Consider the following 18,843-nt stretch of genomic DNA (forward strand, 5'->3'; position numbering starts at 1 on the left):
ATAAAATAGCGATAATATTCCAACCGGGCGATGACGTATTCGTTCAAAGAGAAAAAGAAAAACATGGAGTCGTCACATGAACGCGCGCTCCAGTGTCATTGTCATCAGAAGGACCACTCTCCAAAACCCCTGCTGTTTTTCGCCCAGAGACTGCAGAGCTATCATTCCACGTTCTGGCGCCTTCCTAGAGCCAATGAAAGCCTTAGAAAATGTCACGTTACAGCACAGAGGCTGTATTTTCGATAGAGAGGCTAAAGAAGGACAAGAAATGGTCAGACAGGGCACTTCCCGTATAGAATCTTCTCAGGTTTTGGCCTGCCATAGGAGTTCTGTTATATTCACAGACACCATTCAAACAGTTTTAGAAACTTTAGAGTGTTTTCTATCCACATCTACTAATTATATGCATGAAAATACTGCCCCCTATCCCAAACAGGTTTTAATGCAGGGAAACTTAAATCAGTTCTACCAAATTTCTATACAACATGTTAAATGTGCAACCAGAGGGAAAACAATTCTAGATCACCTGTATTCCACACACAGAGACGCGTACAAAGCTCCCCTCGCCCTCCATTTGGTAAGTCCGACCACAACTCTATCCTCCTGATTCCTGCTTACAAGCAAAAATTCAAGCAGGAAGCACCAGTGACTCGGTCTATAAAAAAGTGGTGAGATGAAGGAGATGCTAAACTACAGGACTGTTTTGCTATCACAGACTGGAACATGTTCCGGGATTCTTCCGATGGCATTGAGGAGTACACCACATCAGTGACTGGCTTTATCAATAAGTGCATCGAGGACGTCGTCCTCACAGTGACTGTAAGTACATACCCCAACCAGAAGCCATGGATTACAGGCAACATTCGCACTGTGCTAAAAGGTAGAGCTGTCGCTTTCAAGGTGCGGGACTCTAACCCGGAAGCTTACAAGAAATCCTGCTATGCCCTGCGACGAATCATCAAACAGGCAAGTGTCAATACAGGGCTAAGATTGAATCATACTACACCGGCTCTGATGCTAATCTCATGTGGCAGGGCTTGCAAACTATTACAGACTACAAAGCCACGAGCACAGCCACGAGCTGCCCAGTGACATGAGCCTACCAGACGAGCTAAATCACTTCTATGCACGCTTCGAGGCAAGCAACACTGAGGCATGCATGACAGCATCAGCTGTTCCGGATGACTGTGTGATCACGCTCTCCGTAGCCGACGTGAGTAAGACGCTAGCGTCCCACCCGCGGGACACACTATTCAACAGCCAGTGAAATAGCAGGGCGCCAAATTCAAAACAACAAAAATCTTATAATTCAAATTTCTCAAACATATAACTATTTTACAGCATTTTAAAGATGAACTTCTCGTTAATCCAACCACATTGTCCGATTTCAAAAAGGCTTTACAGCGAAAGCATAGCATTAGATTATGTTAGGGCAGCACCTAGACAAGAAAAACCACACAGCCATTTTCCAAGCAAGGAGAGGCGTCACAAAAACCAGAAATACAGCTAAAATGAATCACTAACCTTTGATGATCTTCATCAGATGGCACTCATAGGACTTCATGTTACACAATACATGTATGTTTTGCTCGATAAAGTTCATATTTATATTCAAAAACCCCATTTTACATTGTCGTGTAATGTTCAGAAATGTTTTGCCTCCCAAAACTTCCGGTGAATGAGCACATCAATTTACAGAAATACTCATCATAAACGTTGATAAAATATTAAACTGTTATTCAAAGAATTATAGATACACTTCTCCTTAATGCAACCGCTGTGTCAGATTTCAAAATTTACAGCGAAAGCACACTGCAATAATCTGAGTACAGCGCTCAGAGACGAAAGCAAACCCGCCATTTTGTGGAGTCAAAACTCAGAAATAACATTATAAATATTCACTTACCTTTGATGTTCGTCGGAATGCACTCCCAGGAATCGCAGTTCCCCAATAAATGTTAATTTGTTTCGATAAAGTCCATATATATGTCCAAATACCTCCTTTTTGTTCGCACGTTCGGTAGAGTACTCCAAATGCACTACGCTCGCGCAGTTAAGTTCAGACGAAAAGTCAAAAAGTTATATTACAGTTTGTAGAAACATGTCAAACGATGTATAGAATCAATCTTTAGGATGTTTTTATCATAAATCTTCCATAATATTCCAACCGGACGATTCCTTTGTCTTCAAAAAAGAAAAGAAAACTCTCACGGGAGCGTGCGCCACTGAGCTCATGTCATTTTCTCAGTCATCTGACTCCAGGACCTCTTATTCTCTTCCCATTCAAAGTAGAAGCATGAAACAACATTCTAAAGACTGGTGACATCTAGTGGAAGCCTTAGGAAGTGCAAAATGAACCCTAAGTCTCTGTATACTGGATAGGGAATCACTTGAAAAACTACAAACCTCAGATTTCCACACTTCCTGGTTGGATTTATCTCAGGTTTTTGCCTGCCATATGAGTTCTGTTATACTCACAGACATCATTCAAACAGTTTTAGAAACTTCAGAGTGTTTGATGTGCACATTCACCGGACATTTTGGTGGGAATACATTTTCTGAACATCACGCGCCAATGTAAAATGCTGTTTTTGGATATAAATATGAACTTTATCGAACAGAACATACATGTATTGTGTAACATAATGTCCTAGGAGTGTCATCTGATGAAGATCGTCAAAGGTTAGTGCTTCATTTAGCTGTGTTTTGGGTTTATTGACACATGTCCTTGCTTGGAAAATGGCTGTGTGATTATTTTTGTCTATGTACTCTCCTAACATAATCTAATGTTTTGCTTTCGCTGTAAAGCCTTTTTGAAATCGGAGAATGTGGTTAGATTAACGAGAAGTTTATCTTTAAAATGGTGTAAAATAGTTGTATGTTTGAGAAAGTTGAATTATGACATTTTGTTGTTTTTTGAATTTTCCGCCCTGATATTTCACTGGCTGTGTCCTGCTAGCGTCCCACATAGCCCATAGAAGTTAAATAAGCATGCCCCTATAAAATGTAGAATGTAGAACTAAGAACAGATATAGCCCTTGGTTCACTCCAGACGCTGGCGTCCCAGCTAGCCCATAGAAGTTAACCATATCTACATGTACATACTACCTCAATCAGCCTGACTAACCGGTGTCTGTATGTAGCCTCGCTACTTTTATAACCTTGCTACTGTATATAGCCTGTCTTTTTACTGTTGTTTTATTTCTTTACTTACTTATTGTTCACTTAATACCTTTTTTGCGCTATTGGTTAGAGCCTGTAAGTAAGCATTTCACTATAAGGTCTACACCTGTTGTATTCGGCGCACGTGACAAATAAACTTTGATTTGATTTGTGAACAATTTAGAAAAAGAATGCATTGAGATACCGATCTTTCGTTACCATGCCACTCGTGACAGGAAAACAGGGATGGGGGGGGGGGGCGGAAATGACATATTATTAACAACAATGAAAGGTCCCGTTTATAAATATACATTCTAACCGTGATGTTCCAGGTTGAGAAGCTTGAATTCGAGGGATAGACTCAAAGCAAAGCACTAAGGACTGTCATTCTAAATTTGGGTTGGATCGTTTATAATTTTTTTTAGTTATGATTCAGATAGAGAGAGTTGCTCTCAAACGGTGAGGGGTGGGGGCACTGCTCAAATTTATTAGACCTAGGGAGGCTCTAGAAACCTTATCTTTAAGTGTCCTCCGACAGGGAGGTTGTTAGAGAACTCACTGGATGATAGTTTGGGTCAACCATGAAGGTTTTTTCTTTTTTCTTTTCTTTTACCATGTCATCCGATTTTAATTTTAAATCACACCAATACACAAAGATTGCTTTATGATACGGTACAATTATTTGCATACAAGGCTCATAGTCTGTGTCTTGCGTTAACACCCAAGGATGAAAATGAAGGACACGGGCATGGAGACCAGCATCACATGGGCATAGAACATAACGGATGGACGGTTCTGTCCCCAGTCTTAGTTGCTTCAAGAGTGGTGTGAAATTATTAAACATGTACAGTGGGGCAAAAAAGTATTTAGTCAGCCACCAATTGTGCAAGTTCTCTCACTTAAAAAGATGAGAGAGGCCTGTAATTTTGATCATAGGTACATGTCAACTATGACAGACAAAATAAGAAAAAAAATCCAGAAAATCACATTGTAGGATTTTTTATGAATTTATTTACAAATTATGGTGGAAAATAAGTATTTGGTCACCTACAAACAAGCAAGATTTCTGGCTCTCACAGACCTGTAACTTCTTCTTTAAGAGGCTCCTCTGTCCTCCACTCGTTACCTGTATTAATGGCACCTGTTTGAACTTGTTATCAGTATAAAAGACACCTGTCCACAACCTCAAACAGTCACACTCCAAACTCCACTATGGCCAAGACCAAAGAGCTGTCAAAGGACACCAGAAACAAAATTGTAGACCTGTACCAGGCTGGGAAGACTGAATCTGCAATAGGTAAGCAGCTTGGTTTGAAGAAATCAACTGTGGGAGCAATTATTAGGAAATGGAAGACATACAAGACCACTGATAATCTCCCTCGATCTGGGAGATCAAGATCTCACCCCGTGGGGTCAAAATGATCACAAGAACGGTGAGCAAAAATCCCAGAACCACACGGGGGGACCTAGTGAATGACCTGCAGAGAGCTGGGACCAAAGTAACAAAGCCTACCATCAGTAACACACTACGCCGCCAGGGACTCAAATCCTGCAGTGCCAGACGTGTCCCCCTGCTTAAGCCAGTACATGTCCAGGCCCATCTGAAGTTTGCTAGAGAGCATTTGGATGATCCAGAAGAGGATTGGGAGAATGTTATATGGTCAGATGAAACCAAAATATAACTTTTTGGTAAAAACTCAACTCGTCGTGTTTGGAGGACAAAGAATGCTGAGTTGCATCCAAAGAACACCATACCTACTGTGAAGCATGGGGTGGAAACATCATGCTTTGGGGCTGTTTTTCTGCAAAGGGACCAGGACGACTGATCCGTGTAAAGGAAAGAATGAATGGGGCCATGTATCGTGAGATTTTGAGTGAAAACCTCCTTCCATCAGTAAGGGCATTGAAGATGAAACGTGGCTGGGTCTTTCAGCATGACAATGATCCTAAACACACCGCCCGGGCAACGAAGGAGTGGCTTCGTAAGAAGCATTTCAAGGTCCTGGAGTGGCCTAGCCAGTCTCCAGATCTCAACCCCATAGAAAATCTTTGGAGGGAGTTGAAAGTCCGTGTTGCCCAGCGACAGCCCCAAAACATCACTGCTCTAGAGGAGATCTGCATGGAGGAATGGGCCAAAATACCAGCAACAGTGTGTGAAAACCTTGTGAAGACTTACAGAAAACGTTTGACCTGTGTCATTGCCAATAAAGGGTATATAACAAAGTATTGAGATAACCTTTTGTTATTGACCAAATACTTATTTTCCACCATAATTTGCAAATAAGTTAATTAAAAATCCTACAATGTGATTTTCAGGATTGTTTTTTCTCATTTTGTCTGTCATAGTTGAAGTGTACTTATGATGAAAATTACAGGCCTCTCTCATCTTTTTAAGTGGGAGAACTTGCACAATTGGTGGCTGACTAAATACTTTTTTGCCCCACTGTATTTTCTCTTTTCCCTGTTTAAGTCAATGTTTTTAGGTTTTGTGGAACATAAGAGAGATCAGTGTTCCAGAGAAGGGACTGATGTATATTGACTAATTGATTTGAGAATGTTTTAGTATGTTTATAACTTTAGCAGTGCGTTATAAGAGTGACTATTGTGTTATGGGTTAGATAGAATGATATATTTGCAAATGTATCTGTAACAGGAGGTGAGGTACACATGAGGCCTGTGTTTGAGACAGAATGTTTACATCAGACTGTTAAGTGGGATGGAATGTGACTGGGGTGGAGATCTGTGGGGAATCATAAATTAAGGTTGTGGTGATAGTCTCTGGGAATGACACAGCTCTATCTATATTGTTACAGGAAATAGCTTGTAGGAGAGGGAGGACAGTTAACTGCACAATATAGAGACTATTACACATATCCAGATCATGGTGAAAGTAGCAGATATATACAGTAGTTGGCATTTCAGACACTATTGTCAACTTTCAAGAAAACTGTGACTCAGAGGTTGGATATTATTCCAACATCACTAATCTCTTTCCACACAGTAGTTATTCTCCCGGCTGTCGCTGTAGGGACAGTAATTGAAGGAGGCTATAGTCAGTAGTAGCAGGGGTTACTTTAGTAGCATTGTTGGGAACTAATTTTATGAGGACTCATGTCACATGGCTTGGTAGCTGGTAACTGGAAGAACGATAGGAGTACCGGGGGCTGTTATTCACGTCAGAAATTAGTGATCTAGCTGTAATGGGAGAGTATGTTGTCAGGAAATGACCCATGCGTTGCAGTGTGTATATTCCCAGGTGGAAGTGGCACATGAAGAGCAGGAGATAACCGAGGGCACGGGCTGAATTCTGGAGATTGAGTGTACATCAAGATACACCAGGCGGGGGTGTTGGGACAGCGTTGGTCTGGTCCACACACAGTACTCCTTACAGCACCTGCAGTGGTAAAGATCGTCATGTCTCTCATCAGTGGGTTCACACTTCTCACGTGAAGTGAGATCCAGCTGCATAACGTGTGAGCTTGAAGTCACCATGACAGAGGAAGCAGAGCTAAAGAGAGAGAGAGAGAGTAGATTCACCTATAGACATGCAAATGATTGGGTCTGGGAGCTACTTTAACCGCTATTGTTAGGTTGGGTTAGTTGCTTTATTTGTTAATGCATCAGATGAAAGGATAGATGTTAGGGTAATTGTACTCTGGACAATATTCTGATGTGAAAGCATATACAGTGCTGAGTTACCTCAAGAGGATGTAGCGCCGATTAGGGATACTATCAGGTGGAAGAAGGAGATGGAGAGGAAAGTCAGAATGACATGGCTTGGGAACCCCTCTTGGATCCTGTGGTCTGACGGGGAAGACTGGGTGAAAGCATGAGGAGGCTTTTTAGGGCTTTCATTTTTGTCAAACTCAGCAGAAAAGTATCCTGAAGGCATAGTCAGGCAAAGAGAGAGTGGGAATTGTCATATTATCAAACTTTGGGTTTACATGCATATATAATTGTGCATATCTTAACACGTTATTAATGCTGTTGTGTCTTGTGTTTCTTTTTGCTTTTCAAGTCTTGTGCTATCACTCTCTTAGGCACCAGAACGAGAACGTTGAACTGGAAGAAGTAAACAGATCCATTGGACACGTTATTATCAGTGTTCTATGAGAAATGGAAATAAGAGTGTGCATAGTGTGACTATAGAACAGAGGCCATACGTCTCTGAGTTTGTAAACCTCAATGTTAATCATGTTTTATCTTTTATTCATGTTTTGTTATCATTGCTTGTTCATTTTATAAGTCATTTCCAAGTTTATGTAAGTTGAACAGTAGGAAGCTATTGTTCCGGAGGAGACTGTTGGGTTCTGAGAATATGAAATATACTTATTCATGTCACTGAGGGAGAGAGGGTAATGTATAATGTTTACATTATGTAAGGATATGCTATTGTTAGCCATCAGGGATCCTATGGGAGGGATCCTCTGGGAGGAGAAGACAGCATGACAGCTTTGAGTTGGGGGGAGTGAGTACTTTGGGGCAGAGGTCAAGTCAGATGAAGTGAGGAAGAACAGATATCACTAAGGTTCTGTCTAGCAACAGAGATGCATTGGCTGTTCAGATGTGTAGGAGGAGACTCAGAATTGGAGAAAGGGTTTAATATCAGTGCTTGTGTGATGCAAATCAATTTCTAACATTTTTGACATGCGTTTTTCTGGATGTTTTTGTTGTTATTCTGTCTCACTGTTCAAATAAACCTACCATTAAAATTATAGACTGATAATTTCTTTGTCAGTGGGCAAACGTACAAAATCAGCAGGGGATCAAATACCTTTTTCCCTCACTGTATAGCAGGTTTATGTGAGACACAGGGCGAGACACAGATGCAGACACCGGAGGCAGATGGTTTGAGTCTCTGATATTTATTGAAAAACAAGGGGCAGGCAAGAGGCAGGTTGAGGACAGGCAGAAATTCATAAACCAGGTCAGAGTCCAGAAGGTACAGGGCGACAGGCAGGCTTGAGGGCAGGCTGAATGGTCAGGCAGGCGGGTACAGTGTCAGGGCAGGCAAAGGGTCAGAACCGGGAGGACTAGAAAAACAGAAACTACGAAAAAGAGGAGCATGGAAAAACACACTGCTTGGCTTGGCTTGACTTGACAAGACAAACTGGCAACAGACAGATAGGACACTGGTATAAATACACAGGGAATAATGGGAACAAATGGGAGACACCTGGTGGGGGGTGGAGACAAGCACAAGACAGGTGAAACAGATCAGGGTGTGACACCGAGAGCCACTACCTGGATTTGTCCAACAAGATATGCTAATTAGTGTTCCTACAGATGGCGCTATAGGGATGGAAATAGTTATTTCTACCATGCTGATCAATGGGAGTATGCTCAGTATCAACATTATGAAAAATGTACTCTGACTTAGAAATATTTATGATATTTTTAATGTCTTTTGAAACTTTGTAATTTTTTTTTAAATTGAGAGAAATCTGAAAATGGGGGAAATGTGAGAGAAAAATTACATATTTATGTCAGGAGAGGTGTATGGAGGCAAAGTCAAATGCAGGAGAGCGGAGTATAAATAACAGGCACACTTTAATACCGGTAATAATATGATACAGCACATAACAAAACAAGTGCCAAAATACGATCAAAAACAAAGTTGCAACGCCTGGAATAATACAAGTAACAAATACCACCCTCAACAATAAACAATTACACACAAAGACATGGAGGGGAACAGAGGACTAAACACATGCAGTTGATTATGGAATGAAAACCAGGTGTGTATGAAACCAGACAAAACAAATGGAATAATGAGAAATGGAGCGGCGATGGCTAGAAAGCCGGTGACGTCGACCGCCGAACGTCGCCCGAACCAGGAGAGGAGCCGACTTCGGCGGAAGTCGTGACAATTTACCAGATTTTTAAATAATTAATAGTTAACAATTAATACTTAACAAATAGTAAAACATTTCTGTTCTACTAATGCTGTGTTTTTATGGTCTCCACACTAGCTCCCTGCAGCTAATCTGGGCGTATGATCAAGGACATGGGATTTACTAGAGATAGTTTAGGAGTAGAACAATCCCTCATTGTTTCTAATCATTCTTGTGTCGTGTCTTTGGCATCATTAAAACGGAAGACATGTTTATCAAATAACTCTCTGTAATTATTATTACGCTATTAAACTGATTAATCATGTAACTGTAATTAACTAGAAGGTCGGGGCACCAAGGAAAATATTCAGATTACAAAGTTATAATTTTCCTAATATAACTTTCAGATATTATAATATCTGATCGATTAGCCTCCTTTAATGATGTGTTAGTTTACCTCACGTCAATCTCATTCCAAACGTCGTAAATTGTTGGTTATCTGCACGAACCCAGTCTTCACTATGAGTCATCCATACATCAATTGTCTTTAAAATCATTTATTAACTAATCTAAGTAATTCACAGAAATGCATAGACAAACAGATATGGTTGCAAGGAAATGATAGGAGAATGTGCCCTTGTGGGCTAAACTGGCATGGCGGCTTGTTTCACAAAGAAAGGGGGTTGGGCTTGAATGAAAGAGTGGGAAGACTGAGGAACGAAGAAAGCAGCTATGCCATTGTAAATACAATATCGTATGCATTCTAAATTACCGGCCATTTGGAAAAGGAAAATGCAATAAATATTTACTCTGAGCTGAGCTTCGGTAGGTTGGTCGTAGATGCTGGCCGTGTTGGCCAACAGAGATCTTCCAGTCCTCGGAAGAATGTCACTGGTGGTAAAATGGATCCGTCGTCCGTCCTTTCCTAGCCCACGTCTACAGCTGCCGCTGCTAACTCAACGGCTAGGAAGTATCATTTCTGTAGTGAATAAGGGTTCAAAGTTCATACCATTTGCAACCAAAGCTCACGCCGAGGTTGGCTTAGATCTGTACTTGACATGTGTGTCCTTTTAACGCAGAGGCTGCAGACCTCACGTACCCGGAACAGACAGATTCAATTTTCGTCACTGACTTATATAGTGGCGAGGGGAGAAGGGTGTGTTTCATCATTTATAACCCCTGTCTCTTCACAGGGGCGGGCCACTGATTGGTCAGGGCTCTTTCCTTATGAAAACCCAATTCTCTCATTTGGAAGCTAAAATTACATTTAAACTCCTAAAAAACAGTTTCAATATCAAACATTTAAATTGCACAACATCTCCATGTGAATCTGATAACTAGAATGTGTAGACTTTCCAAGGTACAGTTTATGTCGTCCTGTCTCAGATGACAACCGAACTGACATCCATACTCATTAAGTTCCAACGCATATTTCCAACTGGTTCTGTTACCGAAATATGGTTCCTTTCCCCCAACTTGTTTGATGTTCCCAGACTCTCTATATTTAACAAAGGCTATTCAAAAGTCCTTCAGTAGGGTCAGAGAGAGAGGGGAAGGGAGAAAGGTGTTTATGGGGGGGTCACAAACCTTACCCACAGGCCAACGTCATGACACTTGTATTTGGGAAACTAATCGGGTTGGTGGTTAAAACAACACCAGGTACACGAGATGAACCACGAGATTAACCCAAAAATGGCTTATGATCCCCCCCGATCTGCATTAGAGGGGTGCAACCAGCCATGACAAAACATTTTAGTGTCAGCTATATTAGAACCACGATTCCTCTGTAAAGGTTAGGCTCTCGGTCCAACACTCAAGAGTGTTGGGTCGACCAGTCTCATTATTGCAATAATTAATCAATGTTAAATAAAGATTGATTGTTTGAATAATTGTCCAAATCTCTCTCAGTATACATGAATTTCCAATATACAGTACCAGTCAAAGCTTTAGACCCACCTACTCATTCAAGGGTTTTTCTTTATTTTACTATTTTCTACATTGTAGAATAATAGTGAAGACATCAAAACTCTTAAATAACACATATGGAATCATGTAGTAACTGAAAAAGTGTTAAACAAATCAAAATATATTTTATATTTGAGATTCTTCAAAGTAGCCACCCTTTGCTTTGAGGACAGCTTTGCAAACTCATGGCATTCTCTCAACCAGCTTCATGAGGAATGCTTTTCCAACAGTCTTGAAAAAGTTCCCACATATGCTGAGCACTTGTTGGCTGCTTTTTCTTCACTCTGCGGTCCAACTCATCCCAACCCATCTCAATTAGGTTGAGGTCGTAAAGGACTTAGTAGTTGTCAGTAAATAATTGTGTCTGTCATTTGAAGCGTCGGCCCTCATCGCTTGTGTGCAATGGTAACTTTCAACATAAACTAAAACTCTCCAAGAAGGGCAATATAGAGTACCAGTCAAAAGTTTGGACACACTTACTCATTCAAGGGTTTTTCTTTATTTTTATTATTTTCTATATTGTAGAAAAATAGTGAAAACATGAATAAACACGTAAAAAGAAGTGTTGAATCAAAATATATTTGAGATTCTTCAAAGTAGCCACCCTTTGCTTTGAGGACAGCTTTGCAAACTCATGGCATTCTCTCAACCAGCTTAATGAGGAATGCTTTTCCAACAGTCTTGAAGGAGTTCCCACATATGCTGAGCACTTGTTGGCTGCTTTTCCTTCACTCTGCGGTCCAACTCATCCCAACCCATCTCAATTAGGTTGAGGTCGGGTGATTGTGGAAGCCAGGTCATCTGATGCAGCACTCCATCACTTTCCTTCTTGGTCAAATAGCCCTTACACAGCCTGGAAGTATGTTTTGGGTCATTGTCCTGTTGAAAAACAAATGATAGTCTCACTAAGAGCAAAACAGATGGGATGGCGTATCGCTGCAGAAAGCTGTGGTAGCCACACTGGTTAAGTGTGCCTTGAATTCTAAATAAATCACAGACAGTGTCACCAGCAAAGCACCCCCACACCATCACACCTCCTTCTCCATGCTTCACAGTGGGAACCACACATGCGGAGATCATCCGTTCACCTACTCTGCGTCTCACAAACACATGGCAGTTTGAACCATAAATCGCAAATTTGGACAGATTTCCACCAATCTAATGTCCATTACTCGTGTTTCTTGGCAAGTCTCTTATTATTATTGGTGTCCTTTAGTAGTGGTTTCTTTGCAGCATTTCGACCATGAAGGCCTGATTTACGCAGTCTCCTCTGAACAGTTGATGTTGAGATGTGTCTGAACTTGAACTTTGTGAAGCATTTATTTGGGCTGCAATCTGAGGTGCAATTAACTTTGATTAATTTATGCTCTGCAGCAGAGGTAACTCTGCGTCTTCCTTTCCTGTGGCGGTCCTCATGAGAGCCAGTTTCATCATAGTGCTTGATGGTTTTTGCAACTGCACTCCAAGAAACTTTCAAAGTTCTTGACATTTTCCGAATTGACTGACCCTCATGTCTTAAACTAATGATGGACTGTCGTTTCTCTTTGCTTATTTGAGCTGTTCTTGCCGTAATATGGACCTGGTCTTTTACCAATTATGGCAATTATATATTCTGTATACCACCCCTACCTTGTCACAACACAACTGATTGGCTCAAAAGTATTAAGAAGTAAAGAAATTCCACAAATGAACTTTTTGTTGAATAATATGTACATGTAGGAGGTATTAAAGTGACTATGCATAGATAATAACAGAGAGTAGCAGCAGTGTAAAAGGGGGGGAATGCAAATAGTTTGGGTAGCCATTTGATTAGATGTTCAGGAGTCTTATGGCTTGGGGGTAGAAGCTGTCTTTTGGACCTAGACTTGGCACTCCGGTACCGCTTGCCGTGCGGGAGAAGAGAGAACTGTCTATGACTAGGGTGGCTGGAGTCTTTGACAATTCTTATGGCCTTCTTCTGACACCTCCTGGTATAGAGGTCCTGGATGGCAGGAAGCTTGGCCCCAGTGATGTACTGGGGCGTAAGCACTTACCCTTTGTAGTGCCTTGCGGTCAGAGGCCGGGCAGTTGCCAAACCAGGCAGTGATGCAATCCGTCAGGATGCTCTCGATGGTGCAGCTGTAGAACCTTTTGAGGATCTGAGGACCCATGCCAAATTTTTTCAGTCTCCTGAGGGGGAATGGTTTTTGTTGTGCCCTCTTCACGAACACTGGTCACTTTAATAATATTTCAATCACCAGACTCGAGGTTTTGGAGCTGTAGCCCCAAATGATTTTGTTTCAGCCCTGAGTCTTTTGACCTGCTGGGATGGTGTAAAACAAGCTACTGTAAGCTACACTGAATTACACACTGCAACGAATACTCCAGACATGAGCCCTGGCCTGCCCTGCCTTTTTAGTGCTGCCTAAAATCAGCATTTCTGTGTACGGTGGAGCAAAATACAGAGAGATCCTTAATGAAAACCTGCTTCAGAGTGTTCAGGTCCTCAGACTGGGGTGAAGGTTCACCTTCCAACAGTACAATGACCCTAAGCACACACCCAAGACACTGCAGCAGTGGCTTCGGGACAAGTCTCTGAATGTCCTTGAGTGGCCCAGCCAGAGCCCAGACTTGAACCTGATCTAAAATCTCTAGAGAGACCTGAAAATAGCTATGCAGCAACACTCCTCATCCAACCTGACAGGGCTTGAGAGGATCTGGAGAGAAGAATGGGAGAAACTCCCCAAATACAGGTGTGCCAGGCTTGTAGCATCATACCAAAGAAGACTCGAGGCTGTAATCGCTGCCAAAGTAATTATATTACACTAGATGTATGTTCTTGAACCAAGGTGTAGAAATGAAACACCACGTAGAATAAACATGTTTAACCATTTATTAAATAATGAATAATGCAAGTTTATGCAATATAGGCTCTGCTCCTTCAGGGTAGCTCACTGCCCAAGTAAAGTGTCAATATATAAAATTACCTACAAGCAGTGAGCACAGTAAACTATGCCAATCCCCTCAGCAGGATAACAGAACCTAACAGGTGAAGGCTGGGGTGGTGGTGGGAGCAAAATAAGAAAACACATACTAGCAGTAGAAGCAAGCGGCAGCAGGATGTGAGAGCAGAAGCGGTCAGCTTAAATAAACCGCCAATTAAGGTAAGTGATTGTTACTAGCATCGAATTGCGTTAGCTGAGGCGGGCACTCTGGTTCCCATTCTGAACTGGCAATCTTTGGGCAAAATTCGAATAGTGTTTTCAAACTTTTGGGGCAGCTTCAAGCTACTGAATCTGGCTGGTTAACAAGATGGCGATGTTTCAAAAAGGCCTATCTTGTGCATCACTATCAATAGCTATCACAAGTGAACAGGAAAAAAGGCTGGCTAGCTAACTGATTCTTACATGTACTACTAAAGTTAAAAAGCTTTGATTGGTGTAAACATGGGTGAGAGAGAGTTTCCTTCCACCATAGTTTTATATGATATGATTTATTTGACCATTTAAAAAACACAATAGAACCACGTGTATACAATGCAATTGAAAATCATCCAGGATAACACAAAAAAGTGTACAAACGTATTTCTATTGTGGTCCTCTTGTTAACAAAATATATGAGTCATCAATGAACGACAAATGAACGATGGGAAAATAATTGTGTCTCTAGTCAGCTTTGGATGTTTGGTAAGAAAAGTCAGTTTGCCTTGAGCAAAGGGTGCATCGACTGTATAGTAGGCCTACAGCCAGGGTGAAAGTCAATCTGTCAGACAGGGCAGAAGCTCTTCATCAGGGTCCCTCTCTTTCTCCGACATTCTCAGTTCCTCCATAGCACTCCTCCATAGATAGCTGATCCGTGCTACATGTGAGCTACACGCGACAACGAATTTTCCACTTTGACAAACGTGTTCAGGTATCACAGAAGAAACATGCTATACACCCGAAGAAAGGTCAGCTAATCCAACTGGCATTTGAGGGGGATCTTATAAGAAGATTTCGGGAGAATGGAATGATAGATTACTGAGGAAGTTTCACACAGCATCAAGGAAGCTGCAACTCATTTGAAAAGGTAAGATTGAAACAATCTAGCTGGGTTTAAAAAAAAAAATCTAAATCTTGCTTTAAAACCTCTTACATCTAGACGTTCCGCTAGCGGAACACCTGCTCCATTATCCAATGATGGGCGTGGCGCGAAATACAAACTCCTCTAAAATACAAAAACTTCCATTTTTCAAACATATGACTATTTCACAGCATTTTAAAGATAAGACTCTCCTTTATCTAACCACACTGTCCGATTTCAAAAAGGCTTTACAACGAAAGCAAAACATTAGATTATGTCAGCAGAGTACCAAGCCAGAAATAATCAGACACCCATTTTTCAAGCTAGCATATAATGTCACAAAAACCTAGAAGACAGCTAAATGCAACACTAACCTTTGATGATCTTCATCAGATGACAACCCTAGGACATTATGTTATACAATACATGCATGTTTTGTTCAATCAAGTTCATATTTATATCAAAAACCAGCTTTTTACATTAGCATGTGACGTTCAGAACTAGCATACCCCCCGCAAACTTCCGGGGAATTCGCTAACATTTTACTAAATTACTCTCGATAAACGTTCACAAAAAGCATAACAATTATTTTAAGAATTATAGATACAGACCTCCTCTATGCACTCGATATGTCCGATTTTAAAATAGCTTTTTGGTGAAAGCACATTTTGCAATATTCTAAGTACATAGCCCAGGCATCACGGGCTAGCTATTTAGACACCCGGCAAGTTTAGCACTCACCAATATCAGCTTTACTATTATAAAAGTTTGATTACCTTTTGTTGTCTTCGTCAGAATGCACTCCCAGGACTGCTACTTCAATAACAAATGTTGGTTTGGTCCAAAATAATCCATCGTTATATCCGAATAGCGGCGTTTTGTTCGTGCGTCCCAGACACTATCTGAAATGGTAAATCAGGGTGGCGCAATTCGTGACAAAAAAAATCGAAATATTCCATTACCGTACTTCGAAGCATGTCAACCGCTGTTTAAAATCCATTTTTATGCAATTTTTCTCGTAAAAAAGCGACAATATTCCGACCGGGAATCTCCTTTTAGCTAAACAGAGGAAAGAAAACAAAGCATTCGGTCGACGCGGGCATGCGCCTGAGTCTCACAGTACTGTAACCAGCCACTACCCAAACGCTACTTTGTTTCAGCCAGAGCCTGCAAAGCCACGATTCAGCTTTTTACCGCCTTCTGAGACCCTATGGCAGCCGTAGGAAGTGTCACGGGAGAGCTAAGATCCTCACTCTTCAATAAACAGAGACAAGAAGAACGACACCTTGTCAGACAGGCCACTTCCTGCCTGAAACCTTGTCAGGTTTTTGCCTGCCAAATTAGTTCTGTTATACTCACAGACACCATTCAAACAGTTTTAGAAACTTTAGGGTGTTTTCTATCCATATGTAATAAGTATATGCATATTCTAGTTACTGGGTAGGAGTGGTAACCAGATTACATCGGGCACGTTTTTTATCCAGCCGTGAAAATACTGCCCCCTAGCCATAACAGGCTAAGTGTGTAGGGCACTGTCCATTGTGCTGATAGAGCGCTGCGAGATTTCGTGCCATTCAACCTGTCACTTCTTGGTCTAAAGCATTTTTTTTACTCGTATGTTTACTGTGGTACAGCGTGATTTAAGCAGAATTCAATATAATTCCAATGCAAGAACCCAAATGATGCCCCTGCGTATGCATACATCTCGGTATGCTACATTCTATTATGGTTTTCTTGGTATGCCTATTGGTTTTCATTACTGTAAATGGAACAGTTCGTATTTGAAGCGTGTTTATGGTATACTGGCATTGCTAAATTGATTTTGTGGGTCGAATTTGATTGACAGAAGTGTATTGTCCATACAGGGTTGGAGAGTAACGGATTACATGTAAGCGATTGCAAAAACTGTAATCCGTTACATTACCAGCAAAAATATTATAATCAGATTAGATACTTTTGAAAAATGTGATTATTACCTCGAGGATTAATTTTAAATTCAGAAAGGATGCTTGCGAAAAAAAAACATCTTTGACACTTCTCTGTTTTCTCAATGACATTCAAACAGCTTTGAAAAATAGAGCAAGTTTAAATTTATTCAACATGAGCAAGTCTGACATTAAGTCAGAGACCACAATGATGACATACCAAATGTGTTTGATTGATCTAGGGAAAAGAGCAGGAATAGGCTTTTGTAGGCTACGGTCCAAGCTATGTCTTCCAATGGTGCAACTGCTGGTGGCATCCAAAGATGATCCAATTTGAATAAACGCTTGGAGGTAAGGATGACAGCAGTGGTGTAGTCAATGGCGATCATTATTGATATCAATTTAGCGCATTGACAGGAAAAGGGTTAGGCTTAGCTAAAATGAATAGAAGGTTAGGATAAATAACTTGGCAGGTTAGAAGAATTAAAGAGAATTAGTTTAACATTAGGAAAAGGGTTGGGTTTATGTAGAATGAGCAGCAGATTAGGAGAATGAGGTTAAGGCTAGGAAAAGTGTTCGGGTTAGCCTTAACTAAAATGCTACAGTTGTCAACAATTGACTGGTCATGCAGCCCAATCAGCCACGAAAAACTGTCTTGAGTGGCAACAAATCTGCCCAATTAGCTGATTCCTTTTCTTTACACCTACTTATGTTGATCCTCCCACTTCTAATTGACACACCCACTTTCAGACACACCCCATCATGTATGCAGTTACCCATGACTCGTCAGAATCACTTCTGCCTGTCTGTTCCCTTGACAACGCAAAATGTGTGATTCAAAAAAAGTGACGTCACCGCGTATTTCCCATGTTCCTTTGCGAATCCCAGTCAAGCGTTTGTTGGTGAAAACAGTCTCAGTCTGGGCTGGAGAATCAAGAATATATATATTTTTTCTCCACATAAATCTCGCCAGACAAACAATAATCTCCGATTCAGTGCATAACTGAGAGTCTTTCACGCCGCACGGTAGGTCAATTAGAAAAATGTTGGTGTGAGAAACAAGTTCGAACGTTTGGAGATTGATAGGTTGCTAACGTTAGCGCGGTACTAACGTTACTGGTCAGCGAAGGGAACAGCTATGTGATTTATGATTAGCATGGCTTTATCGTGTTAATTGTAGTTAGCTTTTTACAATCAGTGGCTTTAGTGTCGTCGAATAATTGTATTTTTTGACGGTGTTTGAAAGTGGCTTTCATATTGGCTCAAGTCTTTAACTATAATATGACTAGCTAGTTCAAGGTGCTATCCGGCATTCTTGAACTAGAGATCTAACATTAGTCTTTCTGCCAATTAAAATTGTAACATAGACCCTTGGACTTAGTTTAGAGAGAACAACATCAGTAAGCAATGCCAAAACAGGAGAAGATTTCTGCATTGTTGCCTAGATTCTTGATTTACTTTTTTTCATTTATAATGAAACACTTAGTAGAACTCTATTGAAGCACTTGCCTTGATTAACAAAATTGTGCTATGTGTTGCATTGCAAATGTACTGTTATATCTTATTAAATTGTTGATATTTTATTCATTCACATTATTAGACACTTTCTGATGATAAAATTAGAGTAAACCATAAAACACAGACTTTTGAAACATTTACAGAAAAAAACGGAATTTGGGAAAAAATAAAACGGATTTCATAAGGCCCTACATCACCACTCCAGCCGACGCTTGGCATTGCGCGTGGTGGTCTTAGGCTTGTGTGCAGCTGCTCTGCCATAGAAACCCACATCATGAAGCTCCCGACGAACAATTATTCTGCCAATCTCTATGGAGATTCCATGGCTGTGTGCTCGATTTTATACACCTGTCAGCAACAGGTGAGGCAGAAATAGCTGAATCCTCTAATTTGAAGGA

The 18,843-nt window shown here is 40.9% G+C and overlaps 1 protein-coding gene across 2 annotated transcripts in view; it reads left to right on the top strand.

Moving 5' to 3' along the window:
* Positions 1-17,808: 17,808 nt before the first annotated feature.
* LOC106599985 (fizzy-related protein homolog) overlaps positions 17,809-18,843 on the top strand; it is a 36,959-nt gene continuing 35,924 nt past the window's right edge. For both annotated transcript variants that reach the window (XM_082973509.1, XM_014191315.3), the window contains exon 1: positions 17,809-17,953. The gene's annotated coding sequence lies outside the window, so the exon portion shown is untranslated. The remainder of the gene's footprint in view (positions 17,954-18,843) is intronic.

This window comes from Salmo salar, chromosome 03, assembly GCF_965601325.2.
Source record: "Salmo salar chromosome 03, fSalSal1, whole genome shotgun sequence".
Classification (NCBI taxonomy): domain Eukaryota; kingdom Metazoa; phylum Chordata; class Actinopteri; order Salmoniformes; family Salmonidae; genus Salmo; species Salmo salar.